Source organism: Hydra vulgaris, chromosome 10 (genome assembly GCF_038396675.1).
Source record: "Hydra vulgaris chromosome 10, alternate assembly HydraT2T_AEP".
Classification (NCBI taxonomy): domain Eukaryota; kingdom Metazoa; phylum Cnidaria; class Hydrozoa; order Anthoathecata; family Hydridae; genus Hydra; species Hydra vulgaris.
In genome coordinates this window covers 10982501-10992599 of record NC_088929.1, presented here as the reverse complement: position 1 = coordinate 10992599, position 10099 = coordinate 10982501, and the positions used below count along the sequence as shown (strand labels likewise).

The 10099-nt window shown below is 27.5% G+C and overlaps 1 long non-coding RNA gene across 1 annotated transcript; it reads left to right on the top strand.

The window, feature by feature from the left end:
• The first annotated feature begins 1941 nt into the window (after nucleotides 1–1941).
• LOC136085787 (uncharacterized) lies at nucleotides 1942–3002 on the top strand. The gene is made up of 3 exons (XR_010641176.1): nucleotides 1942–2782; nucleotides 2853–2901; nucleotides 2974–3002. It is a non-coding gene; the product is annotated as an uncharacterized LOC136085787 (long non-coding RNA).
• The last annotated feature ends 7097 nt before the right edge of the window (nucleotides 3003–10099 follow it).

The following is a 10099-nucleotide window of genomic DNA, read 5'->3' as shown; positions in this document are numbered from 1 at the left end:
TATAATACTCCCTGAAAATCTCTTAACTAACAAAAGAAACTTTAAAAAGTCGTTAGAATCAACCTATTTTTGTCTTTTGGAAATCGAAAAAATGACACATTTTTATCGACGTTTTTCCCTCATTTGTGCTGACAATTAACAGCTGCACAAAATCCAGCAGACATGATTAGGTAATCTTTAATATATTTAGTTAATTAAAAAGTAAAACCAAAGAAAAATCAATTAAAAATGACTTTATCAACCAATCACACAATTTAAGTTAAACGATTATAGGTATTCTGTGGCTTTTGTTTACAATCTGGCTGTACACATCCCAGAAGCCTTTGCGTCACCGATAACGCAAATTTAATGGATATTTTGCGGAGTCGTACACCCTTGATATAAACAATATAATAAAAACGCAACGAGATTCATAAAAACGTTTTTTTCCATGCTTTATATAAGGTTACTTTCTATATATATATATATATGTTTGTGTGCCACAAAATTTGAAATCAATTTTTGAAAGCTTTTTTCTCAACCAATTTTGCTCAAATTTTGCACACTTAATCATTTTCGATGACTATACAAGGAAATGGAAAAATTTGACCAAAAAAAGTTAATTAAGTTAACAAAAATTTAATTTGTATTTCCCCATAAGAACACTGAATTAATAAAAAAAAAATTTAAAAACGTAACAGTAATTTTTCCTTCTACAAAAGATAACAAAAAAAGAATTTCTAGGCCCAATAGAATTCTGCTTGCATAAAGCATGGATTTGAAAAAAGAATTTTTTTTTGATTTACTAGTTAATAATATACTATAAATAAAGTTAGCATGAAACGGGAATATATTTTAAATTCATATTTATAAAATTTTGGTCGAAATATATTGCATGACAATAGTGAAAAAAAGATTACACATGAGGAATGTAATATTCTTGATATTAAATACTAATCGTTTGCAACATTTTAGAAGCCTGCATAGGGGGAATGTGATATTTTAAGTAGGAATTTCAGTTTCATTTTGTGATATATACAGAAATTACAAGTGATGTATATGATATTTTAAACACCAAGTACTAATCGTTCGAAATATTGTATAAATTACTTAGAAGGATGTAATATTTTAGAAGTCTACATAAGGGAGGGGGGGGGGGGGAAATTTTAAGTAATAATTTCAGTTTCTTTTTATGGTATATACAGAGGCTACACAGGGGAAATGTGTTGTTCTAGATACCAAATATTAATCGTTTGAAATATTGTATGAATTACTTAGGGGAATATAATATTTTAAAAGTCTACATAAGGGGGATGTGATATTTTAAGTAAAAATTTCAGTTTCTTTTTATGATATATACAGAGACTTCACAGGGGAAATGTGATATTCTAGATACCAAATACTAATTGTTTAAAATATTGTAAGAATTACTTAGGGGGATGTAATATTTTAGAAGCATAAGGGGGATGTGTTATTTTAAGTAATATATGTATCTCAAATAGTGTTAGTTATTTTTTGTTTCTTGCAGCCTCGTTTGATGGGGAAATTTTTAAAATAAAAATATACATTTAATTAAAGATCTTTTAATAAAATCAAGAATATTTAAGTTTTATAGTATTTTTGAGCTTTTTAATGTTTTAATTTAATCTTTTATTTTCTTTAGATACGATTAAGCGAACAATTAACACATGCAAAAATTTTCAGCGAAGCCATATATAAATATATATATATATATATATATATATATATATATATATATATATATATATATATATATATATATATATATATATATATATATATATATATATATATATATATATATATATATATATATATATATATATATATATATATATATATATACACATATTCCATCAAATGTTAACAAAACATGCTTGTAAAAGTAAAAACTTTGGGAAAAAAAACTATTGAGCAATTATACTCTGTTTATTCTCCACACTACGAATATTCTGCTTTTGTTAGGTCTCCCTATTTTCTTAATGATACAAATACTAAAGAGCGTGATTGTTCAAGGAAGATTTCACTAACAAAAATCATATTTATAATGACAGATTGATAGTGCTGATTTCAACAAGTTTGAAAAAAAGATAAGAGCGTGGTGGCTTAATTAAAATGATTGAGTTAGGTAACAAAATTGACTATATTGATTTTTATAATAAAGATTGCTTTAATTTTTATTCAATGAGTTCTAACGCGTAGCCATAACAAACATAATAAAAAAAATCTGCACAGAAATTGTCCTTATTTATAATATTTGTAGCACGTTTAAGTATTTTCTTACTTCATACCCAAAACATTAACGATTGAGTCTAACTGGTTTCTTTATGAGTCATTATGACATACATAAAGTTTTACTTCTTGATATAAGAGGGAAAAGAAGCAAAGGAGCAGCTTTTAAGCCACAGTTTAAAGGGCTTTATGGAGTAAGCTGTTTCACAAAAAGTGGAAATTAAAAACTGAGTAGCGGTAAAGTCATTATAAAAGGAACTCATAAAAGAGCCCATGTCAAGAAATTTATCGAAGTCACTTGTGATAAAAGTATTCACAAGTTTTCCAATAACTAATTGCATTTTTTAATTCCAAAAAGAAAAAATTCCAAAAAGGTTTTATGAAAATAATTGCAATATAATGAACTATTTCTAGTTTGAAAGACCTACACTCTACTTTAGATTAAAATAAAAAATAAAGCAGAAATTGAAAAAACACATTTATTTTCAAGAGGAAAAGGAAGAGAAAGCAGAGACGCCAATAAAAAGCTTTGAAGTTAAAGATAGTGAAGGTATGTATTAAAAACTTACGTTTTCATTTATAATTGTTAGCGTTTTGTTTTAATTATGATTTATTTTCAGGAGGAGACAGAAAATCATATAAAAAGCTTCGTAGTTAAAGACAGTGAAGGTTTATAATAATAAGTTACCTTTATATTTTGTTAGTGTTAGCTTTTTATTGTAATGTATGGTTTTTTTCTAGAGGTGGCAGATACAAAAAAAATTTGCGTAGATAAAGATGGTGAAAGTAGGATTTAAAAAGTTTACTTTTTCATTTATAAAGGTTAGCATTTTGTTTCAAAGCATGGCTTGTTTTTTAGAAAAGGCAGGGACAATAAAAAAGCTTTTTAGTTAAAGACAATAAAGGTATGTATTAAAAACTTACCTATTCATTTATAAGAATTCGCTTTTTATTTTTATTTATTTTAATATTCTAGAGATATTAAATATAAGCAAAACCTGCAAAAAGTTAAAGATAGAGAAGGTATGTATTATTCAGTGGCGCACCAGTGAATTGAAGATTTCTATGTAAACCTACTTAAATAAATGATTTTAAACATAATCCCACCCGGTGAAATAATAGGTGTAGAATTTTATAACATATGACCTTCAATAAATGTAATAGTATTTAGTCGTTATTTTATTAGATGAAAGTATGCTTAAATTTTGATGAAATCATGCCTAAATTTATTGCATTTCACAAATAGGTCACGGAATAATACACTGTCTCCGTATTGTAAAACCTGTAAAAGCCATTATGGGTATATATCCAGATTTAGGTGGCTGCAAGGTATATGATTATTCGTCACAAGAATGTCTCAGTGACGAAATTGTTTATATTTATCTCAAACTATTAGTAAACAGTAAAGAAAAGGTATGATTAATTAATGTACTTCATAATTAAATTTTTGTACAAAAAAACAATATTGCACTTTTTTTTTAAAAAAATTTGTCTTCATTTAAATAAAATTTTAATTCTAAATATAAAACAATATATTGAATGTCATTCCATTTATTGATGCTTTGAAGAATCGAATCAAAGTACTGTAGCCAGCTGGGCTACTATCACTGGATGAACTGCCAATTAAAAGATTTAATATATTTATAGAAAGAGCTCTTTAAACTAGATATGCTAATATGCTGCATCGTGACAAAATTCCATTAAACGCTTGCAATAAGTAAAATAGTATAACTATTTTTTGAAAAACTTTATTTCAAAGTCGAAAAAGTTTTACTTTCAGTTAATTTTTTTACGGGGAACCTAAACTTAAACCTAATTTTGAAACTCACTTGTGTTTTAAATAATCAAACCAGGTGATAAAACAATTTATCATGTGGACCCTATGGGAGAGCTCATATTTCCATAAAAAAAGAAGAAATGAAATGGAAGTATGATATTAAAAATTAAGGTATTTTCGCTTTGTCGAAATTTGTATTTACATCTTTTTTAATTTTTTTACTATTATACTGTAGTTGTTACTTACAACAAAGATATGGTGTTTTAGAAAAGTTTGAAATATTAACTTTACCACATGCTATACAAGCTGATTGTATATTATTTGGAGTTTACTAAGGTAACTTTATTTAAGAACCATTACTATAATGGATACATACAGAAAGAGAGTGGTGCAGCTACTATTAGATAAAAGAGGTTTGTGAGATTCTTTACACTAAAAATGTTTATACTACTTCAATGTAAAATGATATCTAAAAAAAAGATAAAAAAGAAATGATTCAAAATTAAATTAATAGGTCAGAAATGTTGGCAGAATAGTTTGTGTCGCATTTGTGGAAGTGAAATCAGTCCAAAAACTAGAAAAAATCAAAAGAAAGATAAATATATTCTAATTACTTTTTAATAACAGTTTCAAATAAAAAAACATTTTAAATATTTATTTTTAGATAAAATGTGATATTTGCATCCCGAATTGATGGTACCATATGAGATTTTTTTTTATTATGGTTTTACTATTTTATTATGGATTACAACAATACATTGTTTTTAGAAATGAAACTTTATTTTGTTGTAAAATTATTTATATGTAATAATAAATAAAAAATTTCAAATTGTAGTTATTTCTTTTTCTTCAAAATTTTTCGTAAATTGAACCCAGTAAAATGTTTATGCACCAAGAGATAAAAACACAAAGTTAAAAATTTGTTTTTCTTAATTCACTGAATTCTTGTATCGTTGTTATACTTTAACTTGTCCAAAGCCACATATATGACTTGATTGAACAATAATGAATGTTTTATTTGTTAGCTCAATTAAATCTAAAAAAAATAGAAGATTAAACTAACACATTAAAAATCTAAAAAAGACTAAAGTATAAATAAAAATTCTAGAGGTTATTTAAAGCTCTTTAAATAAATATTTATATATTTTTAAAACATCTTCCACTCCACCAAGGCTACAGGAAAAAAGAAACACTTACCACTATTTGAGTAATCTCTATATATATTGCAAAAAAAAAGCTAAAATTCTTGCTTAAAATATCAAACTCCCCCGATGCAGTCTTCTAAAATATTTCCTTAGTAATTCATATAATATTTCAAACAATTAGTATTTGGTATCTAGAATAGTACCTGGTAGTACCGCGCTCAACTTGTTTCTCCGCGCAGCGGCCTTGTTCGTCAAGGTTCGTGTTTCGGAGTTATAGAGTTGAGAGAGGGTTATAACCACAATTAAGTAGCCTCCTCGTATGTAGTGGCCTTCTCGGCCTTTGGGAGGTGAATTAACATTAAAAAAAAAAAAAAAAATATCACATCCCCCTGTGTAGTCTCTGTATATATCAAAAGAAAGAAGCTGAAATTCTTACTTAAAATATCACATACCCATATGTAGATATCTAAAATATTACATCCCCTAAGTAATTCATACAAGTCATCAAAAGATTAGTATTTGGTATTTAAAGTATCACATCCATCACTTGTAAATTCTGTATGTATCACAAAAAGAAACTGAAATTCTTACTTAAAGTATCACATCCCCTTATGTATACTTCTAAAATATTACATCCCCCTAAGTAATTCATACAAGATATCAAAAGATTAGTATTTGGTATCTAGAATATCACATCCATCACTTGTAAATTCTGGATGTATCACAAAAAGAAACTGGAATTTTTACTTAAAATATCACATCTCTTTATGTATACTTCTAAAATATTACATCCCCCTAAGTAATTCATGAAGTATCTCAAACGATTAGTGTTTGGTATTTAAAATATCACACCCAAGGCCTGTATAAACTATGCAGGACTTGGGTGCTATCGATTATTTGAAGGTCGACTTAATGCAGATAGATATATTGAAATTTTAGATAATTGCCTTCTTGAATGCTTATTCGAGAAAGGTGGTTCTGCAAAATATTGAAATGCTTTTTTAATGGTTTTTTTATGTAAATTATTGTTTGATATATTATTTGAAATACATCCTTAAATTGTTTCCAATCTTTTTTAAATTAAAATAATATGTTTCATTATATTTTATTTTTTGGTATCTAAATCATTATGTTTAGATCTTTTTTTTGAATTTTCATAATGTATATAGATTTTATTTACATATTATTAAAAAATACAAAATAAAAACATTTTTGTTTTCCATTTAGTTTAAATTGGTTCGTATATAAATACGAAAATATTTTTTAGTTTAATAACTTAAAGTTGTTGATTTTTATAACAAAATAACTATAAATTATAATTTTAAATTCATTATATTTTAAAAATGTAAAATATATAAGTACTAAAATATATATTAACAAAACAAATTAAATTTTATGAATATAAATTTTTGATTGTTGATTCTCAGTATTATTACAGGTAGTCATTCGGCTTGTTCTTGGTTATTAAAAATCATAGATGGTATAGAAAATAATAACTATTATTTTTCAACGTTTCAGTCGATGTAAGTATTCATAAAATCATTTAAAATACCATAAAGTTATAAAGTTGTATGGTTTTGTTTCTAAAATAATGTAAGTACTGAATTATTATTTTTTATCAAAATAATTGCAGTCACAGTGACTTACAGTGTAATGTTTACAAAATGCCATACTCGTGTCTATAAGTCTTGTGGTCATTAATTTTTATAATGACCTACTAACATCCTATTAGTTATAGTAATAATTGTCATTGATTAAACTGTTGTAAAGTTATTGGTGAGGTTAGGGGTTCCGGTTAGGGTTAGGGAACTTTGATTATAAGTCTGACCGAAATTGACTATAAGCTAACAAACTGGAGTTTGCAGTTGTAGCCTATAGATTTTAGAAAGTTGTTTTATCAAAATAATTTCTTTCACTACTAGAGCATCTATAATTACTGAAATTAATAATATTTTGTTTATAATAATTATTCTGCTTTGATAAATTAGCACTAGACAAAGTTTTGAAATAATTATAATAATAATTATTATAAATCTGTTATATATTTTAAAGAATGGAGGCGCTAACATCAAAAACCTTGAACAATACAAATGGCTGTAATAATTTCTCATCTTCCGAGTTACAGATGGTGAACGAATACTTTAATAACTCGGATTCGGGTGGATCATCAAGCTCCAATGTTGACACGAATGAGTGCAATAATAATAAACTCAGTGATGACGATAGTGATGTTCAAGAACTAGAAGGGACTGTTTCAAAAAATAAGGCTGTTGTACAGCTATCATCTCCTAATCTCGATATCTTGCAACCATCATCTCCTAGTCTCAATATCATGCAACCGTCATCTCCTTGTCTCGATATCATGCAACCGTTTGTTGACGATGAAATTGCTCGGCCGATTGTTCAAATTCCAGGCAAACCAAATTTTGGACCGACATTCGAACGCGAGACCAATATAGCCAGTAATGAAATATTAGCAGAAGTTGTGAGATATCAATGCAACTGCAAACATGGCTTTGAAAATAAAGCATGTTACAAATCTTTTCATCCCAGCAAATTTTACAGCAAAAACTATAATGAAGAAAGTGTAAACTACCTTAACCTGATGTTACTGGCTAAAATTGATGTTGTTTGTTCTGATTCTAATGAAACCCAAAAACGAAAAAATAAAAGTGCAGAAAGGCAGCGTGTAAGATGAAAATTTGTTTTCCACAGTCAAAAATTGAGCCAAACATTATTTTTACTTGTACACAATATTGGCAAGAAAAGGTGGAAAAAGTTGATGAAGCTATGGTATGATACAGGTATTGAATTAAAAAGTCATGGTAATCGTGGAAAATGTAAAAATTCCAAAAATTTCACGGCAAAGGATGTAAATAACACTTCCACATTCATTGATAATTTTGCTTCAGTACATGCACTTGTTTTACCTGGACGAGTTCCAGCATTCAAAGACCCTCATTTGAAATTACTACCTAGTAGTTTACCAAAGACATCGGTACATAGATCATTTATTGCAGCTTCTTATGATAATGGAGTTCTTTTAATTGTATTTGTAAAATTTATCGGCCAAATACAATTAAAATTCTTTTAATTGTATTTGGAAAATGTATTGGCCAAATGTACGGGTTCAAAAACCCACGTCCGACCTTTGTTCTGTGTGTATGTCAAATCAACTGAGCCTTAGAGCAACGTCGCATTTAAATGACGAAAATCAGTTAAAGCTATTAGAATCATCTTTCAAGCATCTGATCCATGCAGAAAATGAAAGAAAGGAATACAAAAGGCAAATTATAGATTCTAAAAATAACGTTCTACCAAATCTAAAATTTGAAAGGTATGAACAAAACTCGCTTGATGGATTCACACATTATTCTTTTGATCATGCACAGCAGGTGCATATTCCATCAAATTCCGAACAAGCGGGTGCCTTTTATTTTTTGAAATCATATAAAGTTGGTATTTTTGGTATACAGTGTGATTAAATTTCGAAGCAAATTAATTACTTAATACCTGAGTGAGCTGTGACCGGTAAGAAGCAAATCAGGTTGTTAGTTACTTACATGACTTTTTATTTGAGTACGGTTTGGGAGAATCGAATGTTTTCTTTCATGGTGACAATTGTTGTGCCCAGAACAAGAATAATATACTGATGGGTTACTTTGAATGGCGTATATTGACAAATCTGCATCAGAATATTACAATGAGTTTCTTACCGGTAGGACATACTAAATTCTCACCAGACCCAGCTTTTGGGGTATTAAAGGCAAAATTTCACAGTTCAAACATTAACAATCTTGGTGAACTCACTAAAGTTGTGGTAGATTCGACACCAGATTTAAAGTTAAATAAAGCAAAACTTGTGTCAGATTTTCGATTAGCTTGTGTCAGGTTTTCGATTAGCAATCGTTTTTTCGAGAAAGGAAGTTTAGAATTATTCCCAATATAAAGATTATCATAAGTTTCACTTTAGCAATCAATTCCCTGGAAAGGTCTGACTCTACCTGTCATTATCTGCTTTAACTTATACTGAACATCTGAACAGATATATGTTGTCGAATCTCGACACAATAACATCTGAAATGCCACCAATTGTAAACCCAACTGAACTTTCCTACGAATGGCAGAATTATCTATACAACAGCATCAGACAATTTGTGGACAAAAATTCTAAAGATTTTTCTATGCCCAAAACCTCAGACAAATGTAGTACCAATGGAAAAAGAGTCGAACAATCTTGCTATCGAAAATGACACTCTACCAGTGGAACGTTAGAAAAATCTTGTTCGTGCTCCACCAAAATATGGATTTTGTTGGACATAGAAATAGTAAAATAAGGGGAAAGTTTATCTCCCTAAAACGTACAGAGAAAAACATTAAATTTAATTTGAGCTTTATATTAAACTTTCAACACAAAAATAAAAGAATTAAAATTTTTTTTTTAATTTTTTGTATTTCTTTTAATTTTAAAATAAAATATTTTAAAACTAATGTTTTATTTTTGTTACCAAATTTTATTTATTTTGAAGGTTTTCTTTGAAAATAATTAAAAAACATTATCAATAATTACATCAGTAATATTGTAACTGCATTGATTTAAAAAATAAACATTTAAATTTTTGCCGCACTAATTCTATAGCGTCAAATTTGGCATGTTAAAAGCTAGCAAAGTTTAGATTTTTTCACTGAATTATTGAAATATTTTTATGATTAATGTCTTATTTTGCAGCCTAGGCATTGTAGAAAAGAGACATGCGAAAAAAAAACTTAATTTTTATGTTAGTTTGATGATTTGCTTGACAGTTATTATAGTTTAACTTAAATTGTGTTTTTCGGAAAAATACCGAGTTCTATGTACCGTTATTAAAATAATATTAACTCGGCCAGTTATTGGGCAATTTGAATAAAACTTGTTTTATTTTAAAGCTCTTTCAAATCTGTATTT